Source organism: Hemiscyllium ocellatum, chromosome 2, assembly GCF_020745735.1.
Source record: "Hemiscyllium ocellatum isolate sHemOce1 chromosome 2, sHemOce1.pat.X.cur, whole genome shotgun sequence".
NCBI classification, from domain to species: domain Eukaryota; kingdom Metazoa; phylum Chordata; class Chondrichthyes; order Orectolobiformes; family Hemiscylliidae; genus Hemiscyllium; species Hemiscyllium ocellatum.
The window spans coordinates 82,226,791-82,252,314 of record NC_083402.1 but is presented as its reverse complement, the minus strand read 5'-3'; the positions used below and the strand labels follow the sequence as shown (position 1 = coordinate 82,252,314).

At 38.9% G+C, this 25,524-nt stretch overlaps 1 long non-coding RNA gene across 1 annotated transcript in view; it reads left to right on the top strand.

The window, feature by feature from the left end:
• Positions 1-5,690: 5,690 nt before the first annotated feature.
• LOC132823873 (uncharacterized) overlaps positions 5,691-25,524 on the top strand; it is an 89,899-nt gene continuing 70,065 nt past the window's right edge. Inside the window, exon 1 of the long non-coding RNA XR_009645606.1 lies at positions 5,691-5,859. This is a non-coding gene — a long non-coding RNA (uncharacterized LOC132823873). The remainder of the gene's footprint in view (positions 5,860-25,524) is intronic.

Sequence of the window (25,524 nt, the reverse complement as noted above, 5' to 3'; positions counted from 1 at the left end):
CTTGCTATATTCAGTCAGTGTTGCTTTCTCTCTCCTTTGTAAGTCAGGTAAGCTACTAAAACATGGTTAATTTATACATTTCATGTCTAGCTCCATTGTCCTTCCAAAACTAAACAATACAATAGCTAATGGTTCCAATATGTTATCTACTACTGACAGCTTTGGAATTCAGAAAGAATTCAAAATGTATATTAAAAACTAATGTGAAATTCTATTGAATCACTATCACAATTTCCTGAAAGATCCTTTACAGTAAGATTATTAATTAGTTTTTCTCATTTCATAACACTAAATAGAAAATATGCCAATCCTTAGTTGGTTCTTCAATAGTCTATAATTTTCAATAGCCTGCTCCAGAAACCATTCTCTTATACCCTGTAGGGTTTCATCCTCCATGGAATAGTGATTGTGTTAGTCCAGTCTATATGTAAATTAAAGTAGCTCTTTATTCCTGTCTTATTCACATTTCATGTGTCTCTAATTTCCTGATTTATACCGTGCCCAGCAATACTACTATTGTTTGGTGGCCTATAAACAACCCTCAACTTTTCTGAACTACATTTACAACATTGATCCTTAAATCTGAGATAATCTCTAACGAATGCACTAATGTCATTCCTTACCAAGAATGCTATACCTCCTCATTTTGCGCTTTCCCAATCCTTACAAAATAATGAATATTCTTGGATATCCAGTTCTCAATCTTGGTCACCCAGCCAGACATGTCTCTGTAGTATAATTACATCCTACCTCCTTACCTCACTTTGTGCATTCAAATCGTAAATCTTGTTGTGAATGCTGCATGCAATCAGATAGAGTGCCTTTACCTCTTCCATATTAAAATTATTCTGCATTCTGATTCTATTTCATCTTTTCCTTTGACTGTCTTCCAATTTCACTTTCTGCTTTTCTACTTCCAGTTGCCAGTTTTGTTTCTTTCCAGTCTGAACACGCTCTCAGGTTCCTAACCATGTGTAAATCTCTCTTAAAACCTCCCCAACAGCAGTCACAAAAGTTCCAATGAGGAAATTAGCCCTGAAACTGCTAAGATGCAAATAAGAACAGGAACTGCTAGACAAACTCAGCAGATATGACAGCATCTATGGAGAGAGAAACAAAGTTAATATTTTAAGTCCCTTACAATTTGTAAATACTGCTAAAATGCAACCAGGCTAACTTGTACATTGAACACCTGCCCCAAGAACCTATGCCTTAGGAATCTCAAACCTTCTTTTCTACAGCAGTTCATCCACATGTTCAATCATTCAGTCCTCCTATTCTGATACTCACTGGTGCAGGGGATTGGGTGTAATCCTGAGATTACTGCTTTTGAAGTCCTACTTTCAAATCTCTTTCCTCATTACTACCATCAATGGTCACAATGTGGACAATGATCTCTGGCTGTTCAACCTTCCCCAGAAGAGTGTCCTGCAGCCTCTCCATGATATCACTGACATTATCAGCTGGGAGGCAACATACCATCCTGGAGACATATTGCAGTAATGGTTGTCTTTTCCCCACATAATGAATATTCTACCACTCTTCTTCCTCCCCTCGTGTGCAGCTGTGGTACACTGGGTTTTGCTTTGACTGCACACCACTTTGGAACCATTGCCCTCACCAATATCCAAAATGGAAAACCAATTAGCAAATAAGGTCTTTGTAGGGGACTGCTGCGCTTACAGTCCAATTCTGCTAGACTGCCTAGTGGCCACCCAATCCCTTTCTACTTGCGTTCACCTGACCTGCATTTGATTATGTTTCTAAACATGCTAAACATTCACATGGTTCCCACTGCCCTGCAAATGAACCAGAGTGACTCCAATCATCACTTTTGAGATTCTGAATGAAGGAACTCAAACTTGTGCAGTGACATTTCCTGTAGATATGTTTATCCAGTACATGTGACTGTACATCCATGATTTCCCACGTGGAACATGTTGGCCATCATATGCAGTTGAGCTGCCCAGCCATAATGTAAATTTACAGACTGTCTGTTACAAGTAGAATAGCTTGCTCATTACTCACCATCTCCTTCTGCCGAGCAGAATTAAGAAGCAGAAACCTGAGGGTGAAAATAGTTAAAAATGTAGAAACAAGAACAACCTACTCTCCCCTCCCCCCACCCATACATAAACTCATCAAACTCCCCATTCACCAAACTCTCATTTTCTAAATCTGCTTTCAATCAGCAGGTTTTCCAAAGTCCTAGTTTTTATTACTGTCAGGTATCAAAAACAAAAAAACATTACCCGACATTTATATGAAGGCAATAAAATTTGGACATTGCAATTATAGCTTTCAGAGTCTGAAGAATTATTGTAAAGACTTAGCCATAGTATAATTGTACATCCATGATATAACTCATTGTACAGATCACCTATTTGATTACCATGGGACATCTGAACCCACTGAGTTTCAGTTTGACAGTTTATGAACCATTGTTTCATTCAGAGATGATGCCCTTTATCAAGAAATCCAGGACAAGTATTCCAAAAAGATAATGATAACCCTTCTCTTTTATTTTCCCGTAGATCTTATGGATCCAATTTTCCAAGTACATCCTGTACTCATCAAGAAAGCACTGGCAGATTTCCTTCCAATTCCTGATATGTGCATTGGCCTGGAAAAGCTTTCTATTATTTTCATGAATATGGAAAATAAGCACTTACATATTTTACTTTGTCATCTGGTTCCCAACTCATCAATAAAAATGACTTTTAGTTTTACCCTGAATCTGATGAGAATATGCCTACAGCACTTCGGATAAGATGGGACAATATGTTGTATAATCCATTTGATTGTCAATGCCTGACAGTAATTATTAAAGCCCATGACAAGCTATTGCACTGCAGCATCTGTAAGAATGCAGGTTGCAGCTCATATGAAACTTGATCTGCTCAAGAAAATTGTCTTTTTGTTCTGAACATCAAAGTAACAACTTAATATGTGTCTATACCTGAAACAATAAAATTAGGATAACTAAGGGAGTGTGAAAAGACATATACAGCTGAAGGATGATTTTAAAGTAATTTAAACTAATGCACAATGGTTGCTGCTACAAATAAGAACAAAATTCTAAAATCTCAAGGCAATTTTATTTTCGTCTGGATCACTTATTATTGCATAATTATATTTTACACGTTATTTATTTTTTCTAATTGCAATTTTGATAGAGATTGGAATGGAATTTGTTTTGCTTGTGTACTTTTCATATTTATCATCCTTCATCATATCTATCATCCTTCTTGTTTCTACATTTTTAACTATTTTCGCCCTCAGGTTTTTGCTTCTTAATTCTGCTTGGCAGAAGGAGATAGCTGGTGAGTAATGAGCAAGCGATTCTATTTGTAACAGACAGTCTGTAAATTTACATTATGGCTGGGCAGCTCAGCTGCATATGATGGCCAATATGATCCACGTGGGAAATCGTGGATGTACAGTCACATGTACTGGATAAACATATCTACAGGAAATGTCACTGCACAAGCTTGAGCTCCTTCATTCAGAATCTCAAAAGTGATGGTTGGAGTCACTCTGGTTCATCCTTCATCATAGTATCCCCAGGCCAAATGGAGTCAGATTATAGGCAGTTGTATTCTATTGATTCTTGTCCACATGAAAATAGAATTATAGTAGCTGTGAGAAGGAGACTTCCTTTTGATTACTTGGGACAATATTCAGGCCTAGTTATACAGATGAAAGTATCTCAATGCACAATACAATCATGTGAATCTTTAAAATGTTTTATCATGCTGGTCAAGATGGTTGAAACAAGGAAGTAATAAGTAAATGATTTGTAATTAAAAAAAGAAATGTACATGTGTATTGGAGCTGCAACGATTGACATTTCAGAGAGTTAAGCATTTTTAAATATCACTATATGCAAGTTATAAAAAGCTGTATGACCCCATTGCACATATCACAACTAGAGGAGCACAGAATATCCAAGCAAGGAAGTTATATTAAACTAATATAAAACACGGGTTCAGCATCAATGGAATCCAGGTTGCATTCAGTTGCATCCAGGATGTGAAGGCATTAAAGAGGGAGCAGTAAAAGATTTATTAGAATGTTTCCAGAGAACTTCAGTTACAAATAAAGATTACAGTGATTGGGGACTTTTCTCCTTGGAGAAGAATAGGAGATTTGAAAGCAGATGCCACTGTTTTATGGTAATTGGCAAAGGAAGAAACATGAACAATTTTTTTTGACATAGCAAGTGGTTCAAGTTTGGAATGCTCTGCCTGAGAGTATGGTTGAAACCTAGTCCACTGAAGCCTTTAAGAGGGAGTTGATTCATGGTCTGAAAGATAGAAGAATGGGGAAAAGACAAGGGAGTGATTCTAGGTGGATTGTGCATTCAGAAGACCAGCATAGACACAATGGGCTAAATATACTTCTTCTGTGCTGTTGCCAATATATTAGGTAAATTGCAGAAGTAAATGCAAACATTTTCTCCTATCTAGGTTAAGAAATTAATTATATATCCATGCAGCAGTACCACTATTGTTTCAGCTCAGCTGAAGAGTTAGGCAGGAATATCACGACACAATCAATACCTTTTCTGCTGTGCTCTACAATTTTACTCTGAGCACTGGAACCAAAGACTATTGGTTTCAAATCGAGCTAGTATTAGTTCAAAATAGTCCTCATAATAATGTGTGCAGCTAACATCATGGAAGAAGTTCAAGTTGATCTTTTCCACTTTATGTTTCAAATTTTATTTCAAGTTCACAAAACTTTAAAAATAAAGTATTTTCAGCTTTAACTGGAACCTATCATCTACTTTTATAATTAACACAACAGTTGATATGCGATAAAGGAGTAGCTTATACAGCCAAAGTGTTTACATTTATTAAAAGTAACACAGGCTATGCAGTTCCTACAATTTTAAGGATAGCAGGTGGCATCAAAATTTATCCATGAAGCATTGATAAAGCATTGGATCACCTTGAGCATAGACGCTCCAGAATAGCAATTGCCTACGGAAATCTGGGACAGTGTTATCTAGTGGGAAATCTAGTGTTATCAGTCAGCTCCTCGGATGCTGCGTGATCTGCTGTGCTTTTCTACCACCACACTTTTCGACCCAATCAGAAAGGCAGATATGTTAGGGTGGTAGAGGGTCTTGGCTCAGAGTTGGGATGGGTGGGAAATTGAATGGATGGGGCTCCCGTGTCAGTGTAATGTTGATTATTAACTGTGCAGACATGCAAACCCAAATGTCTCAAACATCAAGAGGCAAACTCTTAACAACCAAAACATTTGTTATAAACATCAGAAGTTGCTATTTTATATACATAAACCAATAACGACTCTCACTGTTCCCAACTTATTTCCTTCCGAGCAAAAAGGACCCCAGAAGTTTGGTGACTACGTTTACCATGAACGCAGTGCCTCTTTGTGTGATGATTCAGAGGTAAGTAATAGATCTACAGCAGCAGGGGGATGTTTCTGAATAATGTTAGGTCCTCCCCACTTACTTGCTCTATTGCAGATAAACCTCACGCAGCAACTCTCTGAACTCCTGCCAATTGCAGCAACTCGGAGGTGATGTCAGTGAGCTGGACACAGTGTTCTCATTGGGTGTAGCCAGCGCAGCGCTCAGTGCTGCTGTAAGGATGTGCTGACTGTGATACTGGGGCGGTGCTGAGTTTCTGCTCCCTATCACACCGGGTGGTGCTGTGAGTCTGCTCCCTGTTACACTGGGCGGTGTTGTTTCGACGTGAGAGCATCGGAGCGAAGCGAAATCCGGCTGAAATTAGACTCAACTTTCTATCGAATGCAGAGTCTACGCCACTATCAAACACACGGGCAGAGATGGAAGAGTTTCTGCAGTATACCAAGTCCATTCTGGTAAGAATGCCCTCAGATTGTCAGAGATTTTCAACAGTCGCTAAAAAGTACCCATCATATTTACATTGGTTATCCCAACGAAGTCTCCAAAATATTGCTCAGTCAGCAAGCCCTTTGCTGAAGACTGGGTGTGTTGTGCTATGAGTTATGATTTCTTTAACAATACAGGCAAAAGTCAGTCAAGTCCTTTGTGCTTTCGACAGGCAGCAACCACCAATTACTGGCCACTTTGTTGTTTGTACACAAACCCACACCTATGTTCGACCTCACTGACATTTTAAAAAAAACTTTATAAAGGAAACTATCATGTGGCCCATTTCTGGAATATTCTCCCCTTTTATTTATCAGGGTTTGATTGGATTTAGCTAAATTATCCATTTTCTTATGTTGTGGTATAGTTAAGATAGAAGCAGTGAAGCTGTCATAGTCAAATGCATGTTGTCAGGTTAGTTATTGAGGATTAAGAAAGCCAAGTTTTCTTTAACATGAGGATATGCATTGGGAAGGATGAGACAGATGAAAATGTTATGCTTGCTGAGAGCTAGGTTTGCATGCAGGACTCCTTTTAATAGACATTGGTCGTGAGTGAATCTCAGTAACCTATAACTTTGGCATGAAGGGAAAGTCTATGCTACTGCTGCACCCCATAATGTTCGCCAGTATTTTTGTCTGACGTACAGGTTTTGCACTGAAGATGGGAAGCACTCTGTTACCATATCTGTAGGTACTTCCAACCATATTTTCAGTTGAAGGAATGCTTTTTTTAAATTGCAGAATAGTTATTTTGATGACATTATTGTTGGTGCTTGTATTTTTTTTGGACAGTGTTTCTTTTAGGAGGTGACAGACATATTCACAGAATTATATTCAGGTTTTTGTTTATTTTATGTTGTTAGATTACTTTTTAAATTCATTCATGGGTGATGCTGTCACTGGCGAGACAAGCATTTATTGCCCATCCTTAATTGCCCAGAGGGCAGTTGAGAATAAACTATATTGCTGTGGGCCTGGAGTCATATGTAGGCCATACCAGGTAAGTATGGCAGCTCTCTTCCCTGATGGGCATTTTTCCAACAATTAATAGTGGATTCATGTTTCATTAGATTCACAGTTTATTCATTAGACTCTTAATTCCAGATTTTTATTGACAGATGAAAATGTCTATAAAAGTCGTCTGCTGTGGTGGGATCCGACCATGGATCCTTAGAATGTTACCTGGGTCCTTGGATTCACAATCCAGCAATAATACCACAAGGTCATTGCCTCCCTTATTCGATTTAGGAGGAAAACTACAATTAATATTAAAGCCATCAGTATCTTATGAATTTTATAACTCTTAAGTGTAGAAAAAGTTTCAATTCCCATGTTTTGCTACTTTAAACTATTCTTTTCAATTATATGGATTAGTACATATGCAACTTAAAATACTTCTGACATGCTCCCCATGCAGTATAATAGTCATAGAAATGAACAGCACAGAAACAGACCCTTCAGTTCAACTTGTTCGTCCCAATCAAATATCCTAAATTAAATTAGCTCCATTTGCCAGCATTTGGCATATATCCCTCTAAACCTTTCCTATACATATACCCATCCAGATGCCTTTTAAATATTGTGTTAATTCTAAGTAAATTGTTTTCTCACCAATGTAGATATTTGTACAGTGAAAGAGTAGCTAGATATTTCTGTTGAAAGGTAATGCTGAATCTGGATTCTTATTGTTAATCCTGTTGGTTTTTGATACCAGAAATAAAAGACCATTGTTTTTGGATCAAATCCTCGTGCTAATAATATAATGTTTTTCTCGACTCTTATCCTGGAATAATGAGTGGATTGCAGACTTTTTGTCTGGATTCGCTTTGAACCTCAGCAGGTGGTTGCCATGCAATGATAATAAATAAAAGTCAATGTTTACAGTAAATATTGACAGTGACAATGTTCTATATGAAATAGGAGTGAATTAAGTCCAACTTCAATGTTGATTCATGCCAAAGCAGATTGTGCAACAAACTGGATTCCTCAGAAATATGGAAAGTTTCAAATCCCATGTTTTACAGTTTAGACAATTTTTAAGTAAACTTGTGCATACTTAATGATATTTCAATCAAAGTAGTAATCACAGAAGGAAGCCTTTTGGCACACAATATGATGACTTTTTAAGAGTAAACTGATTAATTCAATCAGCCTGTTCTTTCCCACATCCCTGTAATTTCTACTCTTCAGTATGTATCTACTAACCTAATCACTCGCTATGTAAAATGCTTTCCCTTTATAGTATTTGTGATTAGTTTGCCAGTTCCCTTAAATTTGAGCTTTACTGAGTTTTCTGAAATGACAACGAGCCTAATTCCAATACTGAAATTACATTCTTTTCAAACTTGGATGTCTACATTTGCAAGCTTTGACAAGTATTTTGTGGAGTTGAATAACTTGCAGTTATTAATGGAACTGCTGGACAATACTCAAAATAAGGCTTAAAGGACCCTGAAATTAAAATTGGTGAGGCCACAACAGTTAAGTTGCAATGAAGCTTTTAATTGGTGCTCACAACTTCTTTGAATTATAAAGATGTTGCCCAAGAGGAAGTTTAGGATCGACCTTGAGCCTTTCTTTCTTTGTTTCTCAACCACTGAAATTGTGCACACTTTTAGGAACTAATGAATACAGGTGAAAATCAAGTAACTATTTGTTACTTGGTTTTTTAAACAAAACCTTGCATGTGTACAGGATTGATTGGGTAACTCTTTCCGATGTACTGAGTGGGTGAATGGCCTCCTTTTGTGCTGTATTATTCTATCAAAGTAAATTGTAATGTTTAGTATTGAAATGCAAAATGTAAAAGTCTGCACCTTTGCCTAACCTTGGAATAATTCCAAGGTAGAAAAGAGTATGCTGTGATAATTAGATTATGAGTCCTGCAGGAAACATGGACTCTCCTGCTCCTCTGCTGCTTGGCCTGCTGTGCTTTTTCTAGCTCCACATTTTATTGACTCTGACTTTCCAACAGCTGCCGTTGTCACTATCTCCATGTGTTTATTGGATTTCAAGCTAGCTGAAATTATTATTAGATAAATTGACTTTTTGTCTTTTTAAAATACTGTAAGTGCCTTTTTATTAGAATTCTTTTCAAATTATTTCCTGTGGATTATGACATTGTATTAACTGAAGTCATCATTGGAACTTTGGTCATTTTATCATTGTCAGGTTATGCCAGTGAAAAGAATAATCAGTCTAGATATTTTCTGATACTGAAGTTGGTTTGGAGTCTGATTAGGTCAGTTGGCTATTTGTGTGGTCTTTTAGTAATGCAGATGGAGCAGTCTCAGTCCCTATACTGGCTGTGAATTGTTCTTAGGACCTGCTTCTACACCTTGTTCTTTTGTGATGTTATGGCTTATTAGATATGTCAAGAGCCATGAATGAAAATCTATGGAGAACGGGAATGCTAAATAGGAGGGAGACACATTTTTGTGTAACTTCAGGATTGTGCCCAATTATCATCCTTTCATTCAAATCATTGAAATATTATAAACTGAATTGCAACTTTGAAGCAAGTGCTTTTTTTTACACTTCAGATTGTCAGTGTTTGATTTGTTTCATTGTGGTTTTAGGATGATAATCTGTTGAAGGAATTGCAGGTAGATAGGATAGTAAAAAAGGCATTTGGCATGCTTTCCTTTATTGGACAGAGTATTGAGTATAGGAATTCAGAGGTCGTGTTGCGACTTTATAGGACATTGGTTAGGCCACTTCTGGAATATTGTGTGCAGTTCTGGTCTCGCTCCTGTTGAAAGGACATTGTGAAACTTGGAAGGGTTCAGAAAAGATGTGCAAGGATGTTGCTAGGGTTGAAGGATTTGAGCGATGGAGAGACTCAATAGGCTGCGATTGTTTTCCCTGGAGCATCGGAGGCTAAGGAGTGATCTTTTATAAAGGCTTATAAAATCATGAGGTGCTCGGGTAAGGTAAATGGACAGTCTTTTCCCTTGATTGGGAGAGTTCAGAACTGGAGGGTACAGGCTCAGGGTGAGAGAGGAAAAATTTTAAAAGGGACAACTTTTTCATGCAGAGGGGGGTTCGTGTATGGAATGAGCTGCAGAGGAAGTGATAGAGACTGGTACAATTACAACATTTTAAAAGGGTATATGAATAGCAAGGGTTTAGAGGGATATGGTCCAATTGGGCGGCATGGTGACACAGTGGCTAACATTGCTGCCTCACAGCACCAGAGACCTGAGTTCAATTCCCACCTCAGGTGACTCTCTGTGTGGAGTTTGCACATTCTCCCCATGTCTGCGTGGGTTTCCCCTAGGTGCTCCGGTTTCCTCCCACAATCCAAAAATGTGCAGGTTAGGCGAATTGGCCATGCTAAATTACCCATAGTGTTAGGTGAAGGGGTAAATGTAGGAGAATGCGTCTGGGTGGGTTGCGCTTCGGCGGGCCAAAGGGCCTGTTTCCACACTGTAAGTAATCTAATCTAAAGTGCTGGAAAATGGGACTAGCGTAACTTAGGATATCTAGTCAGCATGGATGAGTTGGACTGAAGGGTCAGTTTCTGTGCTGTACATCTCTATGACTCCTTTTATACAATTTTGGTAATACTGAAAAGTAGTTGCAGGCTGCTGACATTAGATATGGGTAACTTGAGAGACTCTGGTTGTTGAGTGGCACATTTGCTGAGTAATTGATGCATTAATAGAGATTACTTTGGAGAGCCTTCACATTTTGTCATAGTTTCTGGGAGATCTTGTCATCTCAGTTAACCAAGAGTAGACTTGATACACGCAGTGGTTTTAAAATGTGTGGCTTATTGCCTGATGCTGATGTTTGCACTGATATCATATTCGGTTGCCAGATTGCAGTTAAGTTGCTGCCTGCACCTTACTGTACTTTCTGCAGTCAGAGGCTGGTCTTTGCATATTGGTGTCTGAGACACACGTACAAAGGTCTGTTGTTGGGTAATTAGCTGTTCATGGATGGAACCAATAGTCATTTATTTCGTGAAAATACTTAATAATAACATGGTTAATAACCAGACCCTGCACTGCTTAACTACTGCATGGACATTTCTATAAACATTACTTTTTTTTACATTTTACTACAGGAAATGTGAAATCCAATCAGTGTAGGACGATTTATAAATACATTAAATGGAACAGAAACAGGCCATTCTGCTCAACCAGTCAATGTTTGTGTTCTGAACCCAACATTGTGATGCTCTATTCTCTTCTCCCTCAATGAATTTTGTATTATTATACCTTCCTTCAGAATTCTCTACTTAGTTTCTTTGAGAATGTTAACTGAAGACCATCAGTTATGATTTTTCTTATAAGTCAAAGCATTTTTTGTGCATTCATTTTATCAAGATCTTTTGTAATTTTGAAGAGCTCTATAGGTGATCCGATAGCCTCCTTTCTCGAAGAGAATGGAGTTCCACATGATCAATTCTTTCCTGACATTTTTTATTGGAATCCTGAAAGGCCTGGTAGAGTGGATGTGGGGAAGGTGTTTCCATCTGTAGAAGAGACTAAGACTCAAAGGCATAGCCTTAGAGTGAAGGCATGACCTTTTAGAACTAAGATGAGGCCGAATTTCTTGAGCTAAAGTGTGATGAATCTGTGGAACTCATTGCTGCAGAACATTGTGGAGGCAAAATTGTTGAGTGTATTTTAGACAGATGTAGATAGGTTCTTGATTAATAAGGGGATCAAGGATTACAGGGAGAAGGCAGGAGAATAGGATTGAGAAATATATCTGCCAAGATCGAATGGCGGAGCAGATTTAATGGGATGAAAGGCCCAATTCTGTTCCCGTATCTTACAATCTTATGGCATTATGTATGTCCACAGCTTTCTGGTATCATCCTTGCATGTCTTCCCTGCACCCTTCCAATGCCTCCATATCTAATCTATAAATTGATGACCAGGATTGTGCTCACGTTCAAGTGTGGTTTAACCAAGGTTTGAAATGGGTTTAGCAAATTTCCCAACTTTTCAAATTAATTCCTTGGTTTGGTTTTTTATGGCTTTTCTAAACTGTAGTGCAGTGTTTAAAGATTGATTTTGTTTATTAAAACTTTCTGCTTCAAGATCCTTTTGTTCCTCCACTCTATCTCCTGTCCCAGATTGGAACAGGAAGTCAATGCAACTGATGTCAATGTTGTGTGCCTCTTGTGTGTTGAATGCTTGCCAGCTGATTGCTGCTTTTCTGTCATGTCATGTTGCCTGTTTTGCTCGAGTCTGCCTTCAATTCGTCACAAAACTAGCATGCATTAGTCGTACAGTCTCTAGAATGTAGCCTTTCTTCCAAACCATTTTCATTTATTCAGAAAACAGCCTTAATTACTTAAGAAAATGACATCCTATTGAAAATATTATTTTTCACATTCTCCAATTTCTCAGTGAATTAATCTAAATTCGCAAACCTAGAAGCCTACTTGAGCATATTATTTTGCATTGTAAATTGGTACATATCAATAAAATTAAGTATATTGAAGTGATTTATTTACATTATTATTAACCACCCTGTAGCCTTTCACCATCCCTGCCTTGCCTCACTACAACTGTTGCTGCTGTTATTTAATTCAATAAGTTTGCTCTTGTTTGTTCAACGTGCAAGCTCGAGTTTACTAATAAATGTGGCAATCCAGTTTTCTTGGCAAGAAACTCTTAACAGCTACTAACTCCCTTTGCCTTCCACTTGCTGCCTTGCCTTAGTTATGTTTGACTTTTGATGTCCTTTTCCTTCTGATTGTACTTGCAGCAAAGGGTGAAATTTAGTTACAAAACTTATGATGACTTACCTGCTGAGTCTAATACAACTCTGTTGACATAGTGGTTTTTAAAAAAATTACAAACCATTTAGGCAGGGAAAAAGCTTTGCTCCCATTACATCTTTGATGGCTTGATGGTCTTACCCCACCTGCTTTCACTGGTCAGTACAAATAATGCATCAGGATTAAAGGTAAGATAAGACACTGATAAGTTCATTTCTGTTTAGAGCTGGTTCTAATCTTGGGTTGCACATTCAGCCAAGTCCTCCTTTACCTTTAGCTCCTCAAACGTTGATAATCCTATCTTGCAGTTGTACCCTTGTTGGGGATGTTACTAAGTGCTTCAGAACTGTGATTGAGTGTTCAGGGTATTCAGAGATTTTGGAGTTAAAAATGAACAAATTTTCCTGACTGAACACCAGCTTCAGGGACTGGCATTTTTGGGCCAGTTCACAAGTCACTCTTTGAGAACCACTGGTCCGTCTTATCTTCCTCCAGATCAAATTAAAAGGTTTTCCTAATGAAATATTATCCTGTAGAATATCTCTAAAATACAGCCCTGCAGGAGGCTATTCAGCAGATTGAGTCTCTGCCAGCTTTTACTAAATGTAACCCAATTTTTTACTATTCCCCAGCTCTTTCCCCATAGCCCTGCAATTTATTTCCATTAAATATTTACCAAGTTACCATTTTGAAAAACTCCTTTCAATTTGGAAATCAGGCAATATCATCTTCACTTTATAAAAAGCATTTTTCTTCATGTAGCTTCATTCTTTTGCTGATCATGTTGCATATATGCCCTTTATTTATTGATCCTTCAGTAATTAGAAACTCTTTCTCTTGATTTAGTCTATGAACACCCATCACAATTTTAAACCTCTTAGCAATGATCTGATTCAATTTAGCCATGTGGCTTACTACTGCTGCTATTACATAGATTCTAACCTAAAGTAGAAGAATTTGGTAAGTTAAATATAGCTTTATAAGAAGTTAAAAGTGCTTCACAATTGTTAACCCACTAACCTGAGCTTTGAAATGTCGTATAATTGAATTATGCTCATGTTGCTAAATCTGAGAAAAGATGAACAAAAAACTCTAATGGTTAATTAATATTTAAATTTCTCTTGTGCTTTTTATTTGGGCACTGGGGCTATACTTAAAATTCTTTCAAGTGAAGTTAGCAGACTTAATGCTACTCTCCAAGTTGTCGCTGCCATTTCTATCCATTGCTACTGTACACACATGCAGTACCACAGGCCAGTGTTATCACAGACTTAATTCATTTAAGGAATTGGAACCATTTGGAAGTGTTTTGCTTAACTGTCACTGCAGTAACCACCAATGTTCTAAGATTCTCCTGCCATCTAATGCTGCAGCAATATCCTGAGCTGTCAATATCTACAAATCTTTCTGCAAGTTGTGAGAATCTTTCTGCACTGCCATATCACCTCCTTCCGAGACAATACTTTGCCCTGGTTGCTCAGCAGAAAGTCTCTTGTGTTTGCCCTCAGCATTTCTGCTGATCAGAAAATCTGTTGGATTTATTAGTTGTTAACGTGGCTGCTGCTGCTAACACCCTTCTTTTGGAAAGTGATGTTGCCATATGTCGCTTAAAATGCTTAACCAATCAACTGTTACCACCTCACTGAAAAGAGTAGTACAGATATGCCAGGCCCTGATCTCCATTTGAATCTGACAAGAATATTTCATTCTTTAAATGATACTAAACAAGTTCGTGATATCAACATGTTAACTGAACAAAATTTCATAAATGGCTAATTAATCCAGATTTACTGCTAGGATCCAACTTGTCCAATCATATCATCAACTGGGGTTATAAAACTTAGGAAAAGATACATCTGCCACATTTAGATTTGTGAATACAGGGTAAAGTCTTTTTTTTTTGCCTTGTGATTTTACCAATAACCAGAGGTCCAGTTGGGAAGCAGTATTTTCAGTGAGTGGTAATACAGTTGAGTCACTCCATGAAAGGATCTATGGTGAAAGTTACAGACGTTATTATAGAAGTTAATATTTAAGGTCAATTGTCCCTGCAGAACCATAGACTCCACAACACACAAATCCAGCAGCACGTGAAGAACCTTTCCACTGATTCGTTCAATTCCATTTGTTGCTTTTTCTACCTTTTATATTATCCTTTTGTATAGGATTGCCATAGCACTGTAGACAGCAGAAACACTAAAATGGTACTGCATTACATTCTGAAAAATTGATCTAGTCTTCAGTCTGTAATCATCAAATTAATGGATTAATTGTGGCTCAATGAGCTATTTCTGTGCACGTATGGTGGGAATAGCCTTGTGTATACCTGAAGTTTAGATGCTAACCTGGTGAAACAAAAACACAAGACTAGATGCATGTTAAACAGCAGACACAACAAGCTATAGACTGAGCTAAGCAATTCTCAGCCAAATAATCAATCAGGCCATAGTCTTGCTGTCTTGCCACATCAAATTGTAATTGTGGTGGACGTTCAACCAATTTGAGAGAAGACGTGGTGACATGAACATCCCCAGTGGAGTAAAAACACAGCACTTGGGTGCTCAAGGTAAGGTTGAATAATTTGCAAAAATTGTCAGTTAGAATTGCTAAATGGATGACCATTGTGACTTTTTCCCAAGTTCCAAGCATTTTAGTCACCAATCCATGGTACTTAATAGTACTATAATCTTTGCACACTGCACAGTTTGGGTTCCATTAGGACTCAATTCCAGACCCATTATATTCTTGGTCCAAACATTGACAACAGAGTTGAATTTTAAAGGTGAGGTGTACTATCTTTGACATTAAAATGTTATTTGACTGAGTGTTAGTACATAACCAAAATGAAATAGACATTGTAACAAAGATGGGATGATGTGTAACTGTTGATGTTATCATGAAGTAGATCAGTTAGAAGAATTTGAATGCATAGGTTGATTATCAGGAATGAAAATTAACTGACTGTGGTTTCAGAAACAACTGACTGCAATTGATCAGTCTACATCATGGTCAGAGTCGTACAACATGGATACAGACCCTTCGGTCCAACCAATCCATGCCAAACCTAATCCCAAACTAAACTAGTTCCACCTGCCTGCTTCTGGCCCATATCACTCCAAACCTTTCCTATTCATGTACTTATCCAAATGTCTTTTAAATATTGTTATTCTACCCATATCTTCCATCACCTCAAGAAGTTCATTCCACATGCGAACCACCTCTTTAAAAAAGACATGAGGGTAATTTTTAAAAATTTCTCTCCTCTCACTTTGAGGAAAATGTGGGGAACATTTTTTTTAATGTACAACTATATTTCCTCAGAGGTGTGTCTGAAGAATTGGTATGGGAAAGGACAAACTAGCCGACTGTTTGCTTGGAAGGCAGAGAGAGAGAGAGAAGATTATGATATTGCTAGGTCAATACTCCTCCCTCATCAAGCTCCACCAAAAGCTGATTAACTTGTCTTTCATTCCATTGTTTTTTGTGGGACCTTTATGTGACTGACTGCTGTATTTAATTACATTCATCAACACTGACTGCACTTCAAAAGTAATTAATTGGCTGTGAGATGGTTGGGTCATCCCAAAAGCATGATAAAGCGCTATGTAAAATACCAGTATTTCTTGTACTGAGCCAAGAAGTGCATTTGTGTGGCACGTAAATGCCTTATGAATCATGTTTGTTATTCTTGTTTGCTTTTGGCAAGGTGTAGGGGCCTCTAAATTAAATTGTCACTTCCATCCAATCTAATTTAATTGAACTTCTATTTCTTAAGTGCAGAAGGTGGAATAGAATTAGTCTTCTAATGAAATTAAACTCTATCTCTTGTGAAGCAATACAGAACTGCAAAGTCAAAAAGTTAGTAGGATATTTTGGGCTGTTTTAAAATATTCATCTTGGTACAGCTGGCTTGATTGTCTTTCTGTTATTGTCATGACTAATTAATAAAAAAAATAAAAACCATGTGTCTTTGCGTGTATGAAACTGTTTAAATATATACTGATAATCACTAATAATTGTTATCTAAATGTAAAGTTGAAACACTGACAGCAAGATCCAGGACACTAGAATGTATTTCAGACATTTGATTTTTACTTTCTTATTGTACTCCTTGAATTTTTCTATATTTGGTTGAAATTGGTATTGAATTCTTAAAAAAAAATAAATTCATTTAATTTTATTTGGTCATGGGAGCCATTTTAGTTTGTTTTTTTTAAATTTAGTGTTTTTTGGGAGCAAAGTTGGAAATGTATGTCAGTAATAAAAATAGATTTGCAAGTTTGGTATCTTTTTGAAGTTGAGATCAGTATATGTTTCCTCCTTTCACCACTGTTTTAGGCCTAATTTAGCAGCTGTGTCCTTCAGAGCTGTTCAGCCAGCTCTTTCAGTCGTGGTGTTAAAGACTCACTGGTTGTGGACAGTAATATTCCCACCCAGGGCGTATTCTGTGTTCATGCCACCTTCCGTGCATCCTTCATGGTTCTTCAGCTGAGGGGAAAGTGTAATTGGCAGTAGGTTTCCTTGTTCATGTTTGACCTTATGCACGAAATGTTGTGGAATATGGAGTCAAGGATTCCCAAGCATCTTCCTCCTAAGTGTACACCAATCTGTCACCAGTGCATTTGTCCTGACAGTTCCTAAAGTTAGTGTTGTTAACGTCTGGGATATAGTCATTCTCACAGCCTCATACCTTATGGACAACCTACAGACAACCTAAATCTGTTGCTTGACTCGTTTGTGGTGTATGTCTCATGATTTTAACAATTTGCAGAGTCCGCAAAACTGTGGTTGCCATTGTTGCTTCTGGTGCCCAGGTCAATGCTGGGTGGTCTGTATGGTTTCATTCCTTATAACAGGTTTTGAAGCAGTTACTTACAACTGTGTGGCTTGCTAAGCCATCTCAAGGGCATTTAAGATTTGGGATTGGAGCCACATTTTGGCCATACCAGGTGAGGATAGCAGATTGTCCTTCTGTAAGGGACATGAGTGAGCTTCGATCCACATTGGTTTCGAGATCACCATTCAACTACCATCATCCCAGCTTTATTAATCAAATTCAAATTTCAATATCTGCCCCACTGATTCAACCTTGACCCCAGAGCATTAGCCTGTGTCTCTGAATTGCTATTCAATGACCGTACCAATATGCCATTGCCTGTTTTGTGGCTCACCTGAAGAGGTTGAAAAGAGAGAAGCTGACTCAACTACCACTCCCAGCCCCCATCTTCTCACTCTTTACTTGATTGTAATTCCATGTGTTGTTTCTCGTAATGGAGACCATAAGAGGACTATAGTGTTGGCTGTTAAAAATTTAGACACATCTTCAGATTTTAGCTTCTTGAAGGCCACCTTCAAAAATCTATAAAGCTTGTTAAAAGTATAATAATGTTGAAATGGTGACTTTTCTACGTCTTTGTGTAATCACTATTGCATTGTTACATTATGGTTATATGTGCTTGGATACAACAGATAATTCAGCAATGATTCACTTAAAGCACCTATTAGCAATAAGATGCTAATGACAGCAGTTTTCTGATCCTTGATTTCCATGAACGTATGATTGTGAAATTACTTTGCTCAAATGCTAATGTAACTCCACCTTGAACATATTTAGTTCTTATGCATCACAGAAAATGCATTATTGGTAAGTTTGAAAGGATTTATTAAACAGTTGTATTTACTGTGGCAAATTTGCCTTTGAAGCAAATATTTTTACTATAATGCACTGAATGTAACAGCTGACTGGTCTACAAACTTATGAGGTAGAATAATCAAGCAATTTTGATATATTTTAAAGTTTTCTGATAAAATATAATGCAATAGTAATTTACATGGAATTTTTGACCAGTCTTAGATCAATCACATGGGGAAGCAACAAAATAAAGAGCTATTTTTAAATGTAATGTGTATCTGCTAGATTGTGTCATGAAAACTCTCTTCAATTTTTCCATTCTCTATCTTTTTTGGATTCTGTCACATTACTCTTTGACCAGAAACGTAGGTAGAAATCCTCCTCATCCTGTTTAAATCTTGATCCTGTCTCTACACTTCTCACCAATGGAATACTCTACTCTGATCCCGTGGCAATTTCTTTTCTTCCTATTACCTTTTGAAATTTTGTTCATTTCTGCTGCCTTTGACTTTGAAGCTTTGACTTTGCTATTCATTTCCCCTATTCTCAAATATGGTATGCAATGTATTCCTTTTCTTTTGAAACATTCTAAAATGTTTTCTGCATGTAGGAGATGCATTTAAATGTGCTGTTACACTTTTTGAAAGTGAATAAAGTTGAACCTGATTTTAATGTTTGTTGTTGTTCGGCATGATTTGATCATAAATGAAGAGGATACAAATTTTAAATCAACATCTGTAAGAAAGATCAGTAGCAACAATGAAACAGTGCAATTTTTGTGAATGTAATTTTTATTTTTGTGTGTTATTACTTGAAAGATATAATTTGTGACAAGTACCATTTTTAATTGGTTCTTGTGCACACTGGGTTAGGATATAGACCAATTCACTGGGCTGAATTTTCAGGCTCTCCCTCGAAGTTGGGAATGGAGGAGGATGTTAGTTTCAGGAGGTCATTCCAATGTAAACCAGGGCCAGGACAAGGTGAGACAGCGATCCTGCATGGCTCGTGCTGTGGCATGTTTAAGTTTTTGAAGAAATAGTTGATATGGTTACTGTCTCTTTCTGATCAGTATATGGCTGCCTTTGTGTTACTGCTTAAGAGAATAAAGGGATTCTTGGTGTTTTCAAAGTAGGTGCTGTTGGCATGGCATGTGATGAAGGAAGTGGGCAATTGGGCATTGAATGGGTCTTCAGCCCACCACCATGACCCCACCAATGCCTTGCCTTCATGGGACACGAGCACAGGGCAGGGCTGCCAAACAGTGAAATAGTCACATGGTCCTTAAGAAGGATGAACGTGGGGAGGGAGGGGATGGGTAAGACTAGTTTTGTGGTCAGTCGCGATGTTGGGCAAAACACACAGCAGAGAGGGTGGACCCGAGCCATTGGGAGACAAAAGAGGAGGAAGAAGACTATGAAAGCCAAGTCCTTAACACAGGATCAGCTGTCAAAGACATGCTGTCTGAAGATGTCTAAGATCCAGCATGGGAACTGACTGTCCAGCCTCTGTGATCCTATCTCTTTTGGATTCTGTCACATTACTCTTTGACCAGAAATGTAGGTAGAAATCCTCCTCACCCTGTGTTACAAAAATGTCTTTTATCCCTCAATTGTTCTCACCATGTCTATGGCCATTAAAGTCAGCATGGCCTTGCTGTACTTCTGCATCCTCTGAGATCAGTTGCTGACCTTAGTGGCATTCTTCAACATGGCATCTCACATGATCACTGATGTCTTTTTTGCCAGAGCTGAGCAGTACATTCATTTTACTACAGATGTAGCCTCAGGAACAAGGAATATTATGCTTCACCTCACGTTTGTGGATTCTCCGAGCTTTGTGGCACTACCATTTTACCATCAAGGCATCCAATGATCACTCTGTAATCCATCAATTGGAAGGGTTCGCTCAATACCCAACCTTGTGTTCCATATTTGTTCATACTTGCTTGACATCTTTCATGATTGCATATCCTCCACCAGTTGCATTGCTTCAGATCTGCACTTCAACCCCCAATGTGCATAACGAGGGAGTCGCTGTGGGAATGGTCTCTGTGGAATGCTGAAGAGAACATCTCCTTTGATATTTCCTGTTAAGGTGGTAGTAACACCTGGAGTCCCAGCTGTTTGTCTTAAAGTACCATCATTTGTGCATTGCGCAGCAATTAAAGCAGTGACTGTAAGACGATTGCTCAATGACCCACTTAATTCTCCATTTGTGAGGTGACCATCTTATGCCACCACCTGGAAGAGGACCCGTCTTTCCAATTTTAGATCCAAGCAGACATCAATGAAGTTAAGGGCAACCCTGTGTCTGGTACCAGGTCCAAGCTCCCTTTCTGTTCACTTTGGCACTGTGGAAGCTTTGTCACAAACAGCAGTTACCTTCTTTTGGGCAGCAGCAGTCTCTCTGTGGCTTCCATTGTGAAATCTAAATTTGTCGCACACTTCATCTGACCTATGTTTGTTCCTGGTATCACTGGCTCTAATTGGATAGGGTACAAGTCTCCATTTCAATGAAGGTCTCACTCATTGTGAACATCTGTGCTTGTAGAGTCATAGGATCATACAGAAGGGAAACAGACCCTTTGGTCCAACTCATCTAGGCATCCACATCCGACCTAATCCCATTTACAAACGCTTGGCTGATTTCCTTCCAAGCCATTCCTATTTGTATAACCATTCAGATACCTTTTTTAAATGTTGTAATTGTACCAGCCTCCACTTCAATCCGTTCTCATCAGAAGGCAGGTTTCTGACTCCAGACAACACTATAAAGAGGATTCTAGTAGGGGAAGGCAGGTGGCTGTCATCCCTGAAAAGGAAAGTTGGTTTGAGACTGACTTCTAAAATGCATTACTATGCAGAGATGTCACACAGGCAACAGTAAACAAGCCGAGGGTCACACTTTCATCTTCTCAGTTGATAGGGGCAGGGTGATTTCAGGAAGGCCTTTGATAAGGTTATACATGATAGACTACTCTGAAATGTTAGATCAGATGGAATCCAGGTGGACCTAGCAAATTGGAGATACAGTTGGCTTGATGACGGGAAGCAGAGGGTCATTGTAGAAGAATGCTTGTCACTAGCCTGTAACTAGTGGAATGCCTCGGGTTGGTGCTGGGCCCTTTGCTTATTGTTATCTGAATCAATGATTTGGATGAGAAAGGCATGATTAAGTTTGCAGATGACATTAAACAAGCGGTATGGTGGACAGTGAGGCACATCATCAGAAATTGCAGCATTAGCTTAATCAGCTGGGAAAGAGTGCCGAGAAATAGCAAATGGAGTTTAATATAGCTAAGTGTGAGGTCTTGGCATTTTCAAAAGTCATAGAGATATACAGCATGGAAACAGACCCTTCGGTCCAACCTGTCCATGCCGACAAGTGATTGGGGATCATTCCATACACACTCTTGTGAGAAAAAAGTTGCCCCTTAGGTCCCTTTTACCCCTCTCACCCTAAACATAAGCTCTGGACTCCCTGACCCCAGGGAAAAGACTTCATCTATTTATCCTATCCATGTCCCTCATAATTTTGTAAACCTCTGTAAGGTCACCCCTCAGCTTCCGATGCTGCAGGGAAAACAACCCCAGCCTGTTCAGGCTCTCCCTCTAGCTCAGGTCCTCCAATCCTGGCAACATCCTTGTAAATATTTTCTGAACCCTTTCAAGTTTCACAACATCTTTCCGATAGGAAGGAGACCAGAATTGCACACAATATTCCAACAGTGGCCTAACCAATGTCCTGTACAGCCACAACATGACGTCCCAACTCCTGTACTCAATACTCTGACAAATAAAAGAAAGCATACCAATTACCACCTTCACTATCCTATCTATCTGCGACTCCACTTTCAAGGAGCTATGAACCTGAAATCTCTTTATTCAGCAACACTCCCTAGGACCTTACCATTATGTATGCAAGTCCTGCTAAGATTTGCTCTCCCAAAGTGCAGCACCTCACATTTATCTAAATTAAACTCCATTTGCCATTTCTCGGCCCATTGGCCATTCTGATCAAGATCCTATTGTAATCTGAGGTAACCTTCTTCACTATCCACTACACCTTCAATTTTGGTGTCATCTGCAAACGTACTAACTGTATCTCTTATACTTGCATCCAAATCATTTATGTAAATGACAAAAAGTAGAGGAGACAGCACCGATCGTTGTGGCACCCTATTGGTCACAGGCCTCCAGTCTGAAAAACAACCCTCCACCATCACCCTCTGTCTTCTATTTTTTGAGCCAGTTCTATATCCAAATGGCTAGTTCTCCCTGTATTCCGTGAGATCTAACCTTGGGGAATCTTGTCGAACGCCTTGCTGAAGTCCATGTAGATCTCATCTACTGCTCTGCCCTCACCATTCCTCTTTGTTACTTCTTCAAAAAACTCAGTCAAGTTTGTGAGACATGATTTCCCATGCACAAAGCCATGTTGACTATCCCTAATCAGTCCATACCTTTCCAAATACATGTACATCCTGTCCCTCAGGATTCCCTCCAACAACTTGCCCACCACTGAGGTCAGGATCACCAGTCTATAGTTCCCCAGCTTGGCTTTACTACCTTTAATGAGTGGCAACACGTTAGCCAACCTCCAGCCTTCTGGCCCCTCACCTGTGACTATCAATGACACAAATATCTCCGCAAGAGGCCCAGAAATCAATTCTCTAGCTTCCTACAGAGTTCTAGGGTACACCTGATCAGATCCTGGGGATTTATTCACCTTTATGCATTTCAAGACATCCAGCACTTCCTCCTCTGTAATATGGACATTTTGCAAGGTGTCACCATCTATTTCGCTACTTTCTATATCTTCCATATCATTTTTCACACTAAATATTGATACAAAATATTCATTTAGTATCTCTCCCATTTTCTGCGGCTCTACACAAAGGCTGCCTTGATTATCTTTTGAGGGACCCTATTCTCTCTTTAGTTATCCTTTTGTCCTTAATGTATTTGTAAAAACCTTTGAATTCTCCTTAACTCTATTTGCAAAAGCCATCTCATGTCCCCTTTTGGCCTTCCTGATTTCCCTCTTTAAGTATACTCCTACTGCCTTTATACTCTTCTCAGGATTCACTTGATCTATCCTGTCTATACCTTACATGTGCTTCTTTCTTTTTCTTAACCAAACCCTCAATTTCTTTAGTCATCCAGCATTCTCTACACCTACCAGCCTTCCCTTTCACCCTAACAAGAATATACTTTCTCTGGATTCTCATTTCTGAAGGCTTCCCATTTTGCAGCCATCCCTTTACCTGCAAAACATCTTCCCCCACCCACCCACCCACCCCAAACAGCTTTTTGAAAGTTCTTGCCTAATACCGTCAAAATTGGCCTTTCTCCAATTTAGAACTTCAACTTTTAGATCTGATCTATCCTTTTCCATCACTATTTTAAATCTAATAGAATTATGGTCACTGGCCCCCAAAGTGCTTCCCCACTGACGCCTCAGTCACCTGCCCTGCATTATTTCCCAAGAGTAGGTCAAGTTTTGCATTTTCTTTAGTAGGTACATCCACACACTGAATCAGAAAATTGTCTTGTACACACTTAACAAATTCCTCTCCATCTAAACCCTTAACACTATGGCAGTCCCAGTCTATGTTTGTAAAGTTAAAATCCCCTACCATAACCACCCTATTATTCTTACAGGTAGCTGAGATCTCCTTACACGTTTGTTTCTCAATTTCCCTGACAATTAGGGAGTCTATAATACAATCCAAATAAGATGATCATCCCTTTCTTATTTCTCAGTTCCACCCAAATAACTTCCCTGGATGTATTTCCAGGAATATCCTGCCTCAGCACAGCTGTAATACTATCCCTTAACAAAATCACCACTCCCCCTCCTCTCTTGCCTCCCTTTCTATCCTTCCTGTAGCATTTGTATCCTGGAATATTAAGCTGCCAGTCCTGCCCATCCTTGAGCCATGTTTCTCTAATTGCTATGATATACTAGTCCAATGTTCCTAACCATGCCCTGAGTTCATCTGCCTTTCCTGTTAGGCTCCTTGCATTGAAATAAATGCAGTTAAATTTATCAGTCCTACCTGGTCTCTGCCTGCCCCGACTGTTTGACTTGCTTCTGCTCTCAACTATAGCTGTCTCAGATCGATCTCTTTCCTCACTATCTCTATGGGTCCCCCCCCACCTCGCTAGTTTAAATCCTCCTGAGCAGTTCTAGCAAATTTCCCTGCCAGTATATTAGTCCCCTTCCAATTTAGGTGCAAACCATCCTTCTTTTACAGGTCACTTCTACCCCAAAAGGGAGTCCAATGGATCCAAAAATGAGAATCCTTCTCCCATACATCAGCTCCTCAGCCATGCATTCATCTCCTCTATCCTCCTATTCCTGCCCTCACTAGCTCGTAGCACCGGGAGTAATCCAGATATTACTACTGTCAAGGACCTCCTTTTTAAATTCCTGCCTAACTCTCTCTAATCACCCTTCAGAATCTCAACCTTTTCCTGTCCTATGTTGTTAGTGCCAATGTGGACAATGACCTCTTGCTGGCCCCTCTCCCCCATGAGAACATCCTGCACCCTCTGAGACATCTTTCATCCTGGCACCAGGGAAGCAACACACCATTCTGATTTTTTGCTGCTGGCCACAGAAATGTCTGTCTGTACCTTAGAGAATCCCCTAACACTATTGATCTCTTGGAACGTGATGTAGCCCCCCTCCCACTCCCACCCCAACCCCAGTTGCATTCAAGCCAGTCTCAATACCAGAAACTTGGTGTTTGTGCTACGTTCCCCTGTGAATCCATCACCTCCTACATTTTCCAAAACAGCATACTTGTTTGAAATGGGTATAGCCACAAAATGCTCCTGCACTATCTGTCTTACCTCTTACCTTTTCTGGAGTTAGCCCATCTATGTGACTGTATCTGAGATCCCCCCCCCCTCCTATAACTGCTATCCATCACATACTGTTGGTGTTGCAAATTCTTCATTGCTTCTAGCTGTCTCTCCAACTGATCCATTCGATCTGATCAGATTCACAACCAACAGCATTTATTGCGGATATAATCTGCAGTAGCCCTTAAATTCTCCTTAACCTCCCACATCTGACAAGAAGCGCATATCACTCTACTAAAGGCCATTTTTGCTCCTTCACAATTTATAGACCCAGAAGGTAACACCATCTTATTTCTCTACAAAACACTGTCCCAGGTTAAGTTAATAGTTTTGTCTTATATTTTAAGTTTAATCAAGAGACGATCTCTAAAAAATATAATCAA